This window comes from Bombus terrestris, chromosome 16 (assembly GCF_910591885.1).
Source record: "Bombus terrestris chromosome 16, iyBomTerr1.2, whole genome shotgun sequence".
Taxonomy (NCBI): Eukaryota; Metazoa; Arthropoda; class Insecta; order Hymenoptera; family Apidae; genus Bombus; species Bombus terrestris.
Window position 1 is genome coordinate 6,893,777 of NC_063284.1, and position 19,356 is coordinate 6,913,132.

The 19,356-nt window shown below is 36.2% G+C and overlaps 2 protein-coding genes across 8 annotated transcripts in view; one reads left to right on the forward strand and one right to left on the reverse strand.

Annotated features, from left to right (window-relative positions):
* Positions 1-14,703, reverse strand: part of LOC100645506 — an 80,528-nt gene extending 65,825 nt beyond the window's left edge. For 4 of the 7 annotated variants that reach the window (XR_007226883.1, XR_007226882.1, XM_048413450.1 and 1 more), the window contains exons 1-2: positions 14,543-14,697; positions 14,010-14,279 (exon numbers count right to left, since the gene is read on the reverse strand). The gene's annotated coding sequence lies outside the window, so the exon portion shown is untranslated. Of the gene's footprint in view, positions 1-14,009; positions 14,280-14,503 lie in introns of all 7 variants that reach the window. The other 3 variants (XM_048413449.1, XM_048413448.1, XM_048413451.1) reach the window with 3 other exon arrangements.
* Positions 1-19,356, forward strand: part of LOC100645391 (midasin) — a 132,243-nt gene that overhangs the window by 75,591 nt on the left and 37,296 nt on the right. The gene's annotated exons all lie outside the window — the stretch shown is intronic.

Consider the following 19,356-nt stretch of genomic DNA (forward strand, 5'->3'; position numbering starts at 1 on the left):
GTAGTCAGCGTAATGCTTTTTATTCGTTCTGCGGTAGGCGGCTGCATTTTTATACCGCGCATCCTAAACCGTTTTTAATTTTGTGTAAATAGAAAAGGCAAATAAACGGGTTATGGGTTGCACTGGAACAGTATCCGGCAATGCTGGCGTGAAATAATTTCCAATAAATCTATCGATATATCAAATGTTGCACCGTGTATTATCCGTCTGTTCCTCACGTACATACAAATTAATTAATTAATAGAATCTTAGTTTATAAAACTCTTTGAAACAATTCGCTGGACAAGCTGGATGTCTTTAACGTTCCCTAAATGCTAATTTGATGTTTGCAGAAAACTTGGTGTCGCTTCTTCTTCCAGATCGAAGTACGCGTAAGAAAATCACACGTATAACGAAGTTTCGTTACTTTTAAATCTTCTTGACATATAATGCCGATTTACAGCGATGTTCTTCTTCTTCTTTTTAGGGAAAAATCGAATGTCTGATACTAGCGCGGCAAATTCCAATTTCAAAGAAACGAAGTTTCGTCCGTTTCGATGAAAATTCGCTACGTTTTACGATACAAAACAATAATTTACAAGGTCAATCGACTTTTGTAGGCTTCGCGTGCTATTTTTAATTTCCGCGCGTATCTGCTATTTGTCGTCCGGATTGCCGTTTGAAGCGGCGTTACAGCGTAATAACAGAGCCGGTTTGTTGAACAAAGCACAGCGGCAATAAAGTGGCGAATGGAATTTTTCGCTCGCCTCGTCTTGCCGGCTGCTTACTCATTTTAATTTTCCCTGGCTTAATTTCGGCCAGCACTCTACCGGCACTTAATTTAATACAACTATCTCACGCAGACTTTTTACCCTGCGTTTCCTTCATTCTCTCAGAGACGGAACAAAGCTTGTTCTCCCGTAGAAATTTTACGTCTCAAACAGGTCAACCGTTAAGTTTCGTGGTTAAAACGTTATTACGTTAGGTGTTCAAATGTTAAAGATATTTTAGAGTTTTGAAAATATAATCAACTAGATGTAATTATTACGATATAATTGAGCAAATAGTTTAACACTTTGACTGCCACGCAGAAATCACATGTTTCGCTCAGGACGCCATGGGAGTATTTTTATTATTCGAAGCATATAATGGCAAAATAATAATAAATTGATAATGTAAGACAACATTCTTTCCCAATGGACCGTTTATCTTAGTGGTCACAGGTGACCATCGTGGCGCCTTGGTAACAGTTGATAGCGACGTATCATAACAAAGCTTCGTTTATTTCAACAAAACCACTCGCTTTCGTTATTTCGTCGTGAGCAAAACGTGCAGAATATATAGTTGAAATGTGTAGAAGATATTAGTAAACAGCATTTGCCCACTCTATATATAATAATAAGATATGTTCACACATTTAACTTCAATTATATGATTATAAAGCAGTATTTACGATTATTTTTTAAGGTGTGTGGTACAACTGTTCGTGGAGAGACGCGATCGCGAGGAAAACGCGTCAGCGAGAGACGTAAATTCTCGTTACGATTCTGATAATCGACGCCGCGAATCAGTCGTTCCCTTGTTTCGATTAGAATAACAAAGGTAGTTCAAATGTTTGTAACACTGAATTAACAGGATTAATATAAACTTGTATATTTAGCAATATTTAAAACTATAATGAACACGTCACAAATGGTTTAACAATGATACAATTAGTTTGTTAACTGTAATTCGACCCGACTTTATGATATTTATCGATGTATTCGTTTGACTAAGCGACCTCGATTTTATTCCTCTGAACCTCTCGATGTATTCTGTTTGAATTCTCATTTGCCACTGACTGCTCCTCGATTTTGTCCTTTGTCTTCTCTGGGAGACGACCTCCACCACGCTCGGGTCTCGCAACCGTTCGCGCCTATGATCACGTATGCCACCTTTTTTGTGTAGATAAAATAACGGTCCGAAGGCGAATCGATGTTTCTAGAACTCGCTGCTTGACGACAACTGTGCGTTTATCGCTACTTTGTGTATATCTCGACGGTCATGTAAGACGATCTGTCTGCGACACTGTAGTACCAAGGGAGACGGTTAGGAACACGGGCTATAGTGAGCCTCGGGGCGTAACAGTGTGTTTATAGTAATATTCGTAGATTACCTCTCAAAGATATGGATGCAAACACAGTGCACCGTTAGATGCAAGATTTGTTCTCATTTTTTTTTTTTTTATTAATGTTCTAATAAAAATGTTTAATTGTTCAATGGGGCACTTTTCATTTCAAAGTATTTTCTATTTATCGGTTATATTCGAAATGCCCTAACTGTCAACTTTTATACAATTTTTACAATTTCAAGAAGTTGAAGCGCTCCGGTCACCAATGACCAACGTAGCAGTCAAAGTGTTAACGAATTTCGATAACGTTGTCTGCAGCAGCTATAAATAATAATTGCCAGCAATTCCATGTATATTACGCGACCAAATTTCCTACAATAGGCTGAATCACGATTATCACACCTGTTGTCATTGTGGTAAATTGAAATTGGCTAGGGGTTGTGGTCGAGTGGTTGGCTTATTTGTGTTAATGGAGAAGGATGGATGGCGCGGACAATCGAAGAAATTGAGCGGTGGTAGTGGAAAATACAAGTGTCATAAACGCAAACCTATTTCGTGGATAATAATTCGCAAGCCTGCGTGTGATTTCTTTCATGAAAAATTTTTACGGAAATATTTTGTGATAAACGTTTGGTCACTAGATCGGTGTACACGAGACGTCGTTTCTTTAGAGTTTGAATTTGTCACGCCAATATCATAGAATCTTTATTTTCTTCTATCGTTAATTTTAATTCTTGAGGTTATTAGATGTATAAAGAGAGAAAACGCGTGGATAAAGTGTAAGGTACAAAATATATATATTTAATTTAATAGAGAAGTGTAATAATAAGTAGGAATACAATTTGAGTTGGTCCAGATCCGCACGCTAGCAGTGTTCTCTTATAACTGAAAACCCCGAAGCCAACGTCGCCTGTTTACTGTTTATGGTCTGCCTTCCTGCTATTCTTCTGTCTATATGCTGTCGATGGCTTCAGCGCTTGAGAAAACTAAAAAGACCAAATGTGGAGTTTTCGTAGAAGTTGTGACCACTTCAACATTAATAATATTTTATAATTATAATATTTAATAATATTTTAATAATAGCCTACCGATAAAACGTAAGAATTCTTCAAAATTTAAAGCGATATTCGAGATTCCTTTGAAACGCTATATTCCGAAATCTAAAATCTAAAATACATTTGGAAATACGTTTCTTCGTGTTTTGCGCTCGGTAAGAGAGCAGAATAAAGCTGGCTGAAAGGGGAACGTAGAAAAGTATTTCCATTTATTCCCTTCCGTGGAATCCCATGGCTTAGGGTATTTTCAACTACGAAAGAGACCTCTTTGTCGCGAGTAACGATGCTACACGACGCGATAAACGTTTCACCAACGACTTTTACCAGCTCCCACGCGATCGAATCACCGACAATTCCCCGGCGGATCGGACGCGCTTTCTCTTCGCTGTATTTCCGGTTCCGCTGTTCTGCACGCGAGCATGCGCGTCTTTCCAGTCCCCTGTAATTTCGTTACCGAGTCTGCAAACAATTTCAACCGCACACCGAATTTCCAGAGAGCCACGATTGCCAATCGAAGTTGCTTGGATGCTGTTTTTTGTGAAGAAGTTGCCACAATTTCCGGTGAATATTTCGAACGTGGCTTGAAAACTTTCTAACACCGACGGTATAATTCGAGGAATTGCAGAGCACGCGGATACGTACGACATTCGACAAATTGTACGAAACACGACGCAAGTGGATTAATACAATTTTAGATGACGTAAAGGGAACAAGGAAATGAACAGAGTTAATTTACAAAAGGAGAGAAGAAGCAACAGTTCGAATAACGCCGTTATTAGCGACTAAGCCGCAAATTAAATTTATCGTGCACAGTAGTTACTTCGTCCAAAAATTGTATTATTGGACATTATGAACAAATTAAATGGGTAAACGAAAAACCAATTAAACGGGTAAACGAAAAACGAATTAAAACGACGGGCTAATGGGCTGGTATTGGATCTAAAAAAAAATGGAAAAAACGAAATGAGAGAAAAAAACGCCGCAGTTTTAATAATTCCGACGCCATCAATCCAAACCGCAAATTAAATCCTCCGTTTATGACTGCTTCCCGTCAAAAATATTCGAGCTAGAGGAAACGTACATGGTTGATACCGCGGAGGAAGATAATAAATAAATTAGCGTTTACGTTGTGTTATCTTATGTGTATTAACGTCATATATCTTATGTTTTTTTTATAAAAAAAAAGTATTCATTTCATATTTTTAGTTTGTCACTACATGGCCGACACGTCGTTCTCTCACATATCGTCACTCTTCGATTATCGCCAACGTTAGATATTACTATATAATATATTACAATACACAATATAATATAATATAGAATATAATATGACATATATTATATTGTATAGTATAATATATGTAATATACAATACCGTATAGTATACATAGTATATATAATAATATGTATTGTATGTATACTATACAATATAATATTTATTACGATGTCATCTATCAGCTATCGCCAACGTTAGAGATATTACTATATAATATACTGCACTGTATAATATAACAATGTACAATATAATATTTATTGCAATGTCATCTATCAACTGGTCGTCAACGTTAGAGATATTACTTTATAATATATTACACAATACAATATAATATATATTATATTATATTGCATAGTATAATATATGTAATATACAATATATATTATATCGTACAGTACACATACTATATAGTAGTATGTATAGTATGTATACTATACTACATAGTGTATACATACTAAATAGTATATATTGTATACTATACTACATAGTGTATACATACTATATAGTATAGTATGTATACTATACATACTACTATATTTATACAATAATATTTATACAATTGCGTACAGTACACATACTATATAGTAGTATGTATAGTATACATACTATACTATATAGTATATGTATACTATATACTATATTTATACAATAATATTTATACAATTGCGTACAGTACATATACTATATACTATATAGTAGTATGTATAGTATACATACTATACTATATAGTATGTGTACTGTACGCAATTGCAATATCACTATTGCAATATCATCTATCAGCTATCGCCAACGTTAGAGATATTGCTATATAATATATTATGCAATATAATATGTACTATATACATATAATTTAATAACATACAATATAATATAATATACAATATATATTATATTGTATGATATACATGGTATATATAGTAGTATATATTGTATATATATCATACAAAATAATATATACTGCACAGCGTAGTATATCATATATACTATACAATATAATATATACTGTACAGTATAGTATATATACTATACAATATAACATATACTGCACAGTATAGTATATATACTATACAATATAACATATACTGCACAGTATAGTATATATACTATACAATATAATATTTATTGTATAGTATGTTATATGTAATAGAAGAACTTTATATATAATATCTCTCTATAGAGATACAACTGTTTAATTCTACTTTATTCCGTACCTGTGAGAACAATTGCACAATAGGGACATCAAAGGTACCTGGAGAGAGATTTAACATGTAGTAATTGGAACGAATGGAGGGAATTTCAAGACGAAATCTGAGGCGTCGAATATTCGAGAAGAAAAAAATAAAAGTAAAACATATATCCAGTGAAATGACAGCAGCAAACTGCTTGACCAGACCTTTCAGTGGACCAACTTTATTAAAAAATCCGAGAAAATGTATGAACGCGATAGATCAATGAAAACAGCAAAATGGAGATAAATGATCACAAAATTTTCCTTTGCAAATGCAAATTAAAAGATCAGATGGTGAATTTACATTGCTCTAAAAAAATAAAACACGTTAGAAGCAAAAGTGCAGCAGTTGTCACATAATATAACATTGTCACGAGTGTCATCCACTTAATTAATGTCGCGAATTATATTTTCCAATTGTCACAAAAAAAATTGTAAAGAGAAGATCAATTGAAAAATCACAGAACAGATACATAATACTTTCCAATGAATAATTGGAAAAACAGAAAAAAAAGAAAAAAAGACACAGCGGTGGAAGTATAATAATGACGAACTGCATGAAACTGTGAACTAAATTTCACCGAACACGGCAGTTTCCGATTGAATCATCGGAAAATAAACAGACGGGCCTGGCATAAATTACGCGAAACGCTTTTCCATGAATTTAATGGCTGCGTGTCGTATTAACGAGAGGAACGTTAGTTTGCTTCTGTCGTTCACCTTGCCAAGTTGTTATTTCCACGACGTATTAACGCGCCGCAATTTGAAGGCTGCCGCAATAAACCACGATCTCGTTTTTCGTGTGCTTCGTTTTTCCCTTTTCACGAATTTTTCTCTCTGTCTTTTTTTTTTCTCGGCGTCATGATCCGGCTTGAAACGAAAACCGGAAAAATCATTGCAACCACGATGAACAGGAACGCGGTGAATAAAGAGACAGACAGATTGGTAGAATCGTTATTTGCTTGGTCGACGAGGATCTGCAGTGTCAACGATATTGTTAGATTAAGTTTTATCGTTCAGTTGAAATGTTATCTTTGATAATATTCGTCTGGTACGAAAGTTACGTTCAATCGATCAATTTAGATTGTAATATGATACAATAGAATACGCAACGTAATACACCGACGGAAACATCTTTTCTCTATGAAAAGAGACGCGTTTGACAAAATTTGAAGAATTTGTGAATGAAGAAAATTTGAAGAAAATTTGAGGAAATTTGAAGAAATTTTGTAGAATAATATCAAGCAGATGTGGAGAAACTATAGAAAGAAAGATGTTGCGTCTATCCTGAATTGTATTAAACATATTATAATTATGAAAACTAAATAATTGAGATACAATGTAAATTTTGTAGAATATTTCTAATATCAAGCAGATAACGCGAAGAAACTTTAGAAAGAAAGATGAACTGTATTAAAAATATTATAATTATGAAGACTAAATAATTGAAATATAATGTAAATTTTGTAGAATATTTCTAATATCAAGCAGATAACGCGAAGAAACTTTAGAAAGAAAGATGAACTATATTAAAAATATTATAATTATGAAAACTAAATAATTGAAATACAGTGTAAATTTTATAGAATATTTCTAATATCAAGCAGATAACGCGAAGAAACTTTAGAAAGAAAGATGAACTGTATTAAAAATATTATAATTATGAAAACTAAATAATTGAGATATAATGTAAGCAAATGATTCGGTTCAAAGATAGTAATTACTGCCTCTACTTTATTCATTAATTCGTTAAACTAATTTGTACGATTCGTTAAAATTGAAACAGCGTTACTACAAATCGATTAAAGCGTTCTAATGTGCTGGAACGTTGGTGCAAGTGGAAATGTTTGGCGAAACAGCGACAGTAAAAGCGGCAATGTTAAATCTAACAAGGTTGTAATTCTCGTCCCATAAATTTCGCCGCGTCTTCGCTCTGAATTTCGAATGGTTCGGTTATTTCCATGGCTAACTGCGTTTCGTTCCTGTCTGCGTTATCTAACGTCGTCCATAAACCGTTAAACCTTCCTGTTGTCCCTTTTTTTTTTTGGTTTTCGTTAATCGTCGAACCTGTTAGTCGCCGGTGAAATATCAGATTACTTTTTAACGGAGAATTATTTTTCCTCGTGGACGTTCTTGAGAATGTTAGGTGGAAAGCTTGCTCGTCTAACTCCGTGTTACAGAATATTATTAAAATTTTAGAAAAGCAATAAACGTCCAGATAATGGAATTTTCTAGTAATAGAAAAATACATAAATCTTTCGATATTTACGTTTCGTATATTTGCTGAAATAGATTTCAATGTGTCACAAATAAATTACGTTGAAATTAAAAGATATTGCTCGTCGTAACAGGTCTCAGAGATTCTATTTTTTCAATCTCGAATTTGCATGAATATCCGCAGCCTGATTACGATTATTTCCACAGTGAAATAATTCTTTGCTCAAGTTGCATCTGCTCGTTTAATTTAATTATTAAAATTAATTATTCTGCTGTGTAAAAATACAAATTTTAAATGAACACGCACTGTTTACCGGCCGATGTTAAAGTCAAAATACACGTGGAAACTGCGGAAAATCGCTAACAGCGACGGCTTAATTATGCATGGAAAAGAGCAATTCCGCCCGATATTCTACGCCATAGGAGACAAGATCACATTCTTGTGCCACTCGACTGCGCCCTCCAGCTCCATCTGATGGCGTTCCTCGCTTATTAGACCCACAGGGTGTAAAGAATCCTATCGTTCCTCCAATTTCGCTGAGTTCGCCTTCGTTTTCCTAGTGATGAACACATCTAAGTGAGAAACTTTTTCGGCAGAAAGAACTTAATCAACCGGCGAGATAAACTTTTTCTTATTTAACTAGTTTTTATTTAAGGAGCTCGTCGCACTCGGCTCGTCTGGTTGGCAAACTATGGATCAGATGGGAAATGATTTTCCATTTGTATCTTCCATGTACACTTCCTCTCATTAGTTTATTTTATTATAGCCGCTATTAGGCCATTTCTCAGCTTTCGTACATTAGATTGCTACATGTGAAATATCGTCTTTTTTTTTAAGTTTGTTTGGTAAGTACGAGGAAATTTACTACGAATCGGTACATTCGACGTTCAGAAGATTTTTCACAGCAACGTGAAACTTGGTTACCGCCACGTTCACGCACGATTGGAATATTCGTGCGATTTCCTTGCGCGAACTTCAACTTGGAAGAAGCGCGACGAAGCTTTCTGGAAAGGTAAAATTAGCATTTGGGAAAGATTAAAGACCTAATCCACTTGAGCAGTTTCTTCACGCGTAAATTGTCTTCAAGAGATTTATAAACGTTAGGGATCGTAGCAGCTCGGTTTTAAGACTCTCGAATTTTAAAATCCAGTCCTGCGGGTTTAGAATAACGAAACAAAGTAGTCCCTGAAACAGTTTGAAAGGTTGAATGATTTGGAGAATTTAATTTTAACGACATTTAATATGCATCGACGTAAGAAACGTAGAACGCAACGATTAACTCAAATGATCAAAAGCAATTAGTCAATCGATTAGAGTTTTGCGTTTATCTAAAGTTACAATCCAACATATCTGTACATAGAAAAAGTGCAACACATTTACAGAAATTTCAATAATATAGTAAATTACAGTAATTATATATTGTTCCCGAAAATTGTTTAATCATCAAAAGTGCAAAATGAATTTGATAAGAAAATTAATCACTAAAAATCTGAGTCCGTATCGTAAAATTGTTCATAGCGTGCATGGAACTGAATAACAACAAGTGAAATGATAAAATGAATGCCAAAATTAATCGAAATAGATAGTGGATAGAAAAGAAATTAATTTTACTATGGAAACAAAAGTTGATAATTATTGTTATAATAACTCGTACGAAATGATAATTCTTAAAATTCTCAGAAAAATTTCTTAACGATTGTTTAGATAGTCCCAATACTTATGGACGATGACGTATTGGGTTGGCAACTAAGTGATTGCGAATTTTGTCATTAGGTTAGGTTAGGTTAGGTTAGGTTAGGTTAGGTTAGGTTAGGTTAGGTTAGGTTAGGTTAGGTTAGGTTAGGTTAGGTTAGGTTAGGTTAGGTTAGGTTAGATTATCGAAACAAAAGTTGACAATTATTGTTATAATAATTCGTACGAAATGATAATTCTTAAAATTCTCAGAATAATTTCTTAACGATTGTTTAGATAGTCTCAATACTTATGGACGATGACGTATTGGGTTGGCAACTAAGTGATTGCGAATTTTGTCATTAGGTTAGGTTAGATTAGGTTAGGTTAGATTAGGTTAGGTTAGGTTAGGTTAGGTTAGGTTAGGTTAGGTTAGATTATCGAAACAAAAGTTGACAATTATTGTTATAATAATTCGTAAGAAATTATAATTCTTAAAATTCTCAGAATAATTTCTTAACAATTGTTTAGATAGTCCCAATACCTATGGACGATGACGTATTGGGTTGGCAACTAAGTGATTGCGAATTTTGTCATTAGGTTAGGTTAGGTTAGATTAGATTAGATGAGGTAATGCTAGGTTAGGTTAGGTTAGGTTAGAAGCAACTAGCAAATTCTAAAGAGTCACTTGATTATCGGAAGGTTGGAAAATTTCGCGTTTCGATAGCCTTTTGCTTTTCATGGAAATGTATTTCGCGAAATATGTACTCGAACGTTAGCGCTTTTACGTACTCTGTTTTACTAGAAATAATGCAAAGCTTTCGGCTTGCTGAATTAATTCACTTAAAATGAAAACTTGCGTAAAAGGGTATAGGGTTGGTTGGGCACTTAAAACTTTCAAATAAATTGCGGAAGTTTCATCGTTTTATTTTAATTCCAATTTTAAAGTGCATTTCATACGCGCCTGCCTATTTCAAATTCTCTTGCACACACTTCGAATAATACGATCGATATTTTTATACATTCAATTACGTTTCGATTAGCCCTTTTTAAACTTATTTTGGCCATCTAGTTACTAAAAAATAATAAAATATCATCCATCGTGGTCCAACAGATACTATCAATTTCTTTGGAACAAGAAATTAATTGTTCTACGTATACCAAATGTAAATGAATATTTTACAGTAATTCTATAATTCTATAATGGTAGAAAATTTCTGAAAATAAATTCTTGATTTATTCAATGGGTGTAGAACAGTTTCAGAAGAAGATAGACAAGAAAGATGGGCTCGGCCCATCAAATTCCATCGACTTCCTTGAAACAACACACAATAGCTGAAGCTCGGAGATATCGAGTGGCAACGACCTAATGGCTTAATGCCGCCACGATTATTAGTTAAGGGTTAATTATGACAAACGCGTGCTCGCTCTCTTAAGTCCGATTTGAAGGCTAATTAGCGCAGAGTGCTCTTGCAATCGAATTTGTGGCGGGCCTGGAAAATTGTTTCAAAGGTCTGCAGCTGCGTTTCAACCAGCTATGACACACTTTCCCAAGTCAAAAACCAATCGAACGTTGGTTCAACTCTGTATGGCGTTGAATACTTTGAAAGGGAAATAAGAAAAAGGATAACGAGGCCCATTTGCGAATCCAGGCGTTTCTCAAATCCTCCATTTCCATTTCCATGGCTCGTAATCGGATTCGCGTATTTTTTTTCTGCTTCGTAGTATCAAATAAAGCAGACAGTTGTTTCAACGTTGATTACAAATTAATACAACGAACAGTATAAATGAATTAGTGATGACAGCTTTTGTATAAATAATTTTCCTTGTGAGCCCTAAACTCTACTTTCGTGTGTTCGTGCTTTCGTTTCGAACTATTAGTAACCTCGATGATGTTCGTATTTATGTTCGTTTCGACGAATGTGAAATAATTTTCAAACGAAATATCAGTTTTTCGGATTTCTTTTTGAAGAATTTTATTTTATTTTTATTCGGCTGATCGTAAATTTAGTTTAACAAGAAGAAGAGCCACAGTTTGCCACTGCCTGCAATGTACATAACGATATATCCCAATCTCTAATTAATATGGATTAATATGTATTTTATGTGGGAATTCATTTCGCAAAGTCAACAACCCACGATGGTCCATCGTAACAAAAGCTTTCACAGGAATTCGAAACAATGGCGTATACTATCTTCATTCTAAATACAGAAATTCTTTTTTCTTACTGCAGACGTAAGACTGGGTAAATCGACTTATTCCATTCTTCTTTTCAATTTATGAAACGTAAGACTCTTTCCTTGGTATTTGCCCCTTAAATAGGAGCTTTTAGTTTTTACCAAAGGCGATTCAATCTCGTTCCTTTTCCTCGTTCTTCGCGGGCGAAAAAATGAAATTCTTTTAATCTTGCGAAGGAAGCGTAACACGTTTTAGTTAGAACAATGTTTGATCGATCGTTTAAGGAAATTTCGTATGGTCGATACGAGAGAATTTTCCAATATTCAGTAGGTTTAATATTGAAAACCGTGTCAAGCATTCGACAGTTGAAGAAAGAATCGTGATCAAGATGAAAGAGGCAGCGTTTCATTTTACCTAGAAATATATACCGTTAGACTTTCCGTCTTTGCTATCTAAATGAGGAACAGTATCACAGCCAGATAACCAGAATGAGAAGAGAAATTTACTTTTACATACAGAAAGCTAGGTAGCAAGAAAGCCGACTAAAAATATTATTTTTACTATGAAAAGGAAAAGCAGATAAATTAGAAATTAATAATTACATTATATAACAACGAGTAATTACATTCGTTGCAATGTTTTCTAATTACAAAAATTACAAAATCCCAATTATAACAACGTTACAAATTCTTCGATATTTCATATCGTGAAATTGTCGAATATTTCTTTCAAATTTTTCTTCCGAGATTTACATTCTTCCAAACAAAGTAATTTTTGTTTTTTAATTATAAAACTCGACCAATGACCTTGACTAAGTTGCTAATTCTATAAATCATAGCGATCAACGTTATTGCAAAGAATTAAGTTAAAAAAAGAAATCTCCTGCAACATGGAACACCAATCAACCATGATTTATATTCACGGAAAAGGGAAAAATTCGATTACGTTTCTCGTGGCAGAGTGAAAAACGCTGATCGTCTGTCATCCTTCTTTTCAGTGGAAATTCTTTCATAGAAAATTCTATTAAAGTAGAAACGCCGTTGCTGCAGTCGGCGCTCGAAACAGCAGCGAAGCTTGATTTTCGAAAATCCGGTTACGGTTTGTAAGAGGCTGTAATCAACCGGGTATTTTATTATCACAGCCGAAGAGAAAGGATTTACAATTAATACGAAACACCTAACGAACCGAGATTTTTCAACATTTTCTCGAGCAAACAAAATCTCGTATTACGGTCAGTTTTACAAACAACAGTAATTTGTGCCCTTAGGCATGTACATAGTCTCTGATTTATTCTTTCAAACGGAAAGAAAAAAGACTCAAATACGTATTGTCGAGAGATTTAAGTAAAATTGAAAGAATTTGCATATCAAACATTTTTTTAAAATAATTCAACTGTACCATTTATGACCATTGTTCGTAAAAGTCGTATAAAACTGACTATTCTTGAAAGTGGCGTCGTTCTAACAGATCTACGATATAAGCCACGATAAATCAGAGACATGTGTTAAATTTCCACATCCTCATATTTCAATATTCCATACTGTACATTTAAATAGCCCAACATCTATCATCCCGTCACTCTATGTTTCTCAAAATATGGTAAACGGTTCTTCTGGAATCCACGAAACGTGATCAGATATTTCTGATCAAAAAAGCATCCAAATTGAGCCTTAAACAAAATACGCAGAATTAACAATAAATGAAATTAGAGGTCAACAACTGACTCCCTTGGATCTTGGCGCGTGCGTGGAGTCGCATAAAACGCCACCCAAATCAAAGGGTAAACAAAAGAAGCTGACAATGAATGTTGAATCAGCCCAAAACGACTGATAACGTTGACCATCTTGAAAATTGAACGTATTTTCGGCGAAAATACTGGGAACCGCGATAGATCGAGACCCATTTCGCCATAGAATGTTCAGTTTTTGTCAAATGTATGGTTTCAGGTCGATTCTACCTGACAGTCTTATCCAAGTGATCCGCGCTGTTGAAAATTTCCTAATCCACGAAAAGGTATATTCTATGAATCATAAAAACATTGTATGAAAACGCGAGTGAACATGTGAACTATTAACGCGTGCACGGAATCCCATAGATACACGCGGCGCCTAAAAGCGAGCACCAGCTGCAAAATGGGTGGATGGGCGTTTGATCGTCCCAATTAACAAGGCGCTACGCAACCTGAACGAAAAAGAAAAAACGCTAATAAAGCATTAACCCAGATAACCACGCAATCTGGCATCTTGCTGGAAAGAGAAGAAGCGACGAAACTCGTTCTCATAGGGATCCTCACCCGGTCCAGTCTAAGAACCAGTCGCTTGCTGCGGGACTTAAATCCAACCGCGAGCCTGATCACCGGTCCTCTCATCCCCCTAGTGTCACGTCTTCTCCGGGGGTGTGTCTCCGTGAAAATTCACCATATTTACTACGACAAGTATCACCACCCCCTACCAACCACCACCACTTTCACAACCACTACCACTTTTCTTGCCACCACTACCGGTCTTCACCACCGCCACCACGTTTCTCACTGGTCAATGAAACTTTTGTCTCCGTGTGTCATCTGTATAACATGTACATATGTGTGTGTGCATATATATATATTTATACGAGCCGTCCACAGGTCAAAGTGGTTAACTCCTCTTTCTCAAACTTTTTACATTTTAACGGCAAATCACTGGTGCGTGAACGATGCTTATCTCATATAATTCCGTTTGTTTCCTCGCGGAGTTAACCGATTTCGTAACTAAACGGCTCATATATATATATATATATGTATATATTTACATGTATAATTGATTATACGATAACGCGAGAGATACGAACGTGTGGTAAGGTGAGTATGTAAATGCGAGGGTGTGTAAGAGGGTAAGGAGAAAGAAAATAGACACGAACGAGGATGCAGAGAGAGCGAGAGATCGCGATTCTGGCCTCCTGCGGTACTCTCGGCTCGGGGTGCGAGAGAGCACTGAGTTCCAAGTGGATGGAGCCCCTGATACTGAGGGTGCACAGGCCGAGGGAGAGAGAGAGAGAGAGAGGGCGAGAGAGAGAGAGAGGGATGTTGGGACGACGGAAGCGTCCGCTCGGTGGAATCGACGCGCGCGCGTATTTCGAGCGTGTTCTCGGTGTTGTTTCGCGAGCGCGTTTTAGGGGTGGGAAAGTGGGGTTGGCAGAGGGATACCGATGGTTCGTCGAGTGGCACTCGGGGCCTCGAACTCGACGTCGTCCTGCGCCAGAAATTCTGACGCCTTCGGTTATAGCCGATCCGCTTTTGTTAAGGATACCGCGGCGTGAATACGTACGAGGGTGAAGGTGAGCGACGAGAGCGATTTTCGGGCTGCGTGCTTTCGCCGTTGCTCGTCGACTTGGTTTGCAGTGGCTCGTGAAAATATTTGAACAGTTAGCAGAGAAAATTTCTATGTACGTACGTAGTACGCGCGTTATATAAGACGTTCTACAATTTTATATAGAAACGCTTCACACACAGACATTGTTTGATGTGGTAAGAACATTTCTGTACGTCGATTTGTAGCTTCTTTAGGCGTTGAGTAAATTTCCGATATGTAGAACAGACGAAGTTGCAGGCGGGATGTGGAAGTGTTGGAGCAATTATCAGAGAAAATTTGCATGTGCGTTGTATGATTCAGTTGGATAGCAGAATTTCTGTACGTGGATTTTGAAGAAGGCCAAGCGGAAGCTATCAGACCAATCGACTTGATCTATCGCGCGTAGTTCCACATGCCAGCGGCGTTACTTCCGCCACTGACACGAGGGGATCATACTTTTTGCTCGGGTCTCTGATTGTCCCGAAAGAGGTGGAAACGGCGCCAAGTGAATTAGAATGGGGGCTCGCAGCACGAAATATTCGTCTTAGCTCGGTCGACGTGAAAAATTAACGGCACGTAAGATACCAGCGCACGAGAGATATTTTTCAGCGGAACAGGCATCTGGAACGTCTTATTATTAGACTGTAGGCTGTGGGGTCAACGTTCACGACGACCACGATTCATCGAGCAAAAATGAAGAATTAATCAAGTTCTCGGGCCAAGTCGCGATGTCGGTCCTCCTGTTTCGCTGTAATTCCACTAACATTATTAGCTAACTTTCGCAACTCGGGACGCTCAACGCTGCGTCTAATACCAGGCTTTCCAGGCTTCCAGGCCGCATCCAATAGAAAGAGATTTTCTCACGTTTCGCCAACAGTTAGCTTCATCGTCAGTCGAAGAAACGCACCGATCTTGCCCTGAAACTGTGTTAGACACAGAATCGTCCTCGGCGTTTCTATATGCAACTAACTAATTCTTCTAACTAATTAAAAGATCTATACACTCTGTAGCTGTTCCATATTCAAAATTTTGTCCGCGTGTTTTTCTAAATTGAGATGCCTGGTATCCTTTCATCGACTAAATGCACATGACATTGCTATCGATTTCGCTTGAAACAGTAAAACACAGCGAGAAGAAAAACGAACCGGATCTCGCTTAGTTTCGGGGATATTTGAGTGCATTGATTAAAATTGCACACCTCCCATATACCGGGTGGCCCACTTCACTCGTACACCTTAAATATCTGTTTAACATTGGAAGGATTAGGTCTATTTCGCGCATCCTACCGATTCCGAATATTCGCGAACAAATTAAAGTAATTGCACACCTCCCATATACCGGGTGGCCCACTTCACTCGTACACCTTAAATATCCGTTTAACGTTGCAAGAACAGGGCTATTTCGCGCATCCTAACGATTTCGAGTATTCGCGAACAAATTAATATAATTGCACACCTCCCATATACCGGGTGGCCCACTTCACTCGTACACCTTAAATATCCGTTTAACGTTGGAAGAACAGGGCTATTTCGCGCATCCTAACGATTTCGAGTATTCGCGAACAAATTAAAATAATTGTGCACCTCCCATATACCGGGTGGCCCACTTCACTCGTACACCTTAAATATCTTTTTAACATTGGAAGAATAGGTCTATTTCGCGCATCCTACCGATTCCGAGTATTCGCGAACAAATTAATATAATTGCACACCTCCCATATACCGGGTGGCCCACTTCACTCGTACACCTTAAATATCCGTTTAACGTTGGAAGAATAGGTCTATTTCGCGCATCCTACCGATTCGCGAACAAGTTAAAATAAAACCACGTAAGATAGGTTAGGTTTACCGCGTGTCGACGATTAACAAGTTCTTTCTCCGCCATGGTACCAGATATTTAAAGATCTCCTGTTGGAATAACAATAAATTAATAACAATGAAACGAATGTTTATGATTCTACGGTAACATAATTATGGTGGCTGTGCTCAGGGTACGTCGTTTGACACTTTAAATCCTCGAATGGTAAATCGCGTGTCGGGTATATTTTACGAGTAAGAAATGGTCCAGCTAACAGGTTAAAGGACGATTTTGCTGGATGCAATATACGAGGCTACTCGTTGGTTTATGTTATAGCAAACCAATAATAGTAGAATCTGGCCGCAGTATCTACATTATCTAGAACAAGCAGGCCAGCAGCTGAAACTGTGTATACAAGCAAGAACCTTCGTATGCAGTTTCTCGTGAACATTGTATCCTGCTTGACTGTACGCGAACTTGCGTAGAAACGACGTCACAACATCTATTCTATGTCCTGGATAACATGGATATTATCTGCTTGTTTTCTGTGTATGTAGTTTCGATTTATGGATACAGCTTATGACAAAATTAGGCCAGCTTCGGAGTAACAATTATACGCCATTACGTTAACTTTAGTTAGGAAATTATGAGAGATTTGCAGTAATTCACGGTTAAACTTGTTTAATATTTTTCCGTATCCATTGAAAGTTACAATTTTCGATTTTCGTTAAAAACTGAAAGATCACACGACCTAGGAATAACTTCATTTTTTAAACTATGGTAGTAAAATATAATACTCGTTAAATTAGTTGATGGAATCATTTTGGCGCGAAAATTAACGCATTTAATGGTAGTGCGCTGATGTTCTCATAATCCTACGCCATAAGCATAAGCCGCGTGCTAAATCCTATCATAACAGATTAAGCCTCGAATAATACGAAACTCGACTAATACCATGCACTGTAAATGATATTTGCCAATTTTACATTAAATATACACAGAGTGTAGTTAAAATAATTACACCACAATTGTTGCCTTCTGCGCGCAATAATAACAATTTATTCGATGGACAAAATTTACCAAATAGCCGTAAATTGATCATTGAGGCAAGAGACTTTATCGCGAGCGTTACGGAAGAAATGGTAAAACGAGGGGAATATCGTAGCATTTGCTTAAACAATTTATCGTTGACCTACTTGATACTAATAACTAAAGGAAAACGATATTAATGGTTGGAAATTCGTGCATAGATTATTAGCAAAAGATATTAGGCGAATAAAGAAACCGATGGAACTATGGTACGTATTTATATGGTAAAACGGTAATTTCGCGCGGACCATCTGTTTCAAATGTCAGTCGTAGATTTCGCGTATCTGTGCGTGTCATTTGCCATGGAGCTTTGCTCGTACATCGGAACACAAAACTTGGCGTTGCTCTTACGTTAGGAATTTAATTAAATTTATATACAATAAATAAATATTAATTAAGAAAATTAATTTACAAATTAAGTTTAACTGGCACTAAATTTATCTTTATTAAAATTATTTCCTAAATTTAACTTTCATTAATTTGCTAAATCTAATTGTTAAATTATTATTAATATTTAATATAAAATCATTTTATATAAGTATATAAATTTAACTAATTAATAAATCAACATAAAATTTATTTTATATTATTAATACTTATTAATACTCTTAAAATCAAAATTTAACATGCAGTCGATCCTGGCAACAAAAATAAATTATTGCCACGTACGTTGTGTTAAATATAAATCGTCTATAGTCATAAACGAAGAATAAGAGACACTAGGTGCGATTCAATCAAAACGTCGATACTTTTATCGTATCTTCAACAATTTTCAAAGATACTTACCACGCGCGAAGAGCTTCTGAATGACAACATTTTTAAATCAAACGATAGCTTCTGAAACTTGTAGCTAGCTATTGAAAGTTGGCTTGTATTATTTTAACGACGACGAGGAGAAATCGTTTCTGCAATTTTCAAAATGTAATCTGCTACCAAGTGATAGATTTATTATTAAAAAATGATTCAAATTGTTTCTCGTTTCTGTTAAAATGCCGTAAATTTCAAGAACAATTTACGTGGAGAAACAGGAACCTTAGGCTCCGCACGATTCGCAGATTTTCAATAGAACCTTCCTTCCGTACTTTTAACCCGCAACGCTGGCGGCTACCTTTAGTTTTTGGCGAATCGATAGGAAAATATATTGATACCACTCTTATCGCAATGTGCAGTTGTCTAGAAACTTTGGTCTAGTTCGGAGTATTCTGAAGCATTTCCAGTTAAGAGACGAAATATAAGGCTGGACGAGGCGCTACAAAAAGTAAGATTGTTAGTTAAATTATTATTGAAATTTATTATACCACATCGAATCCGAACTGAGTCTCAGCGTTCTAAGCAAATTGCACTAACTGTCAGTGCAGCCTGCGCGAAATAGCGCGATCTTTTCACATGGTCTTCAGTGTTCGCTGTCATAATTTGCCAGTTGTCTTT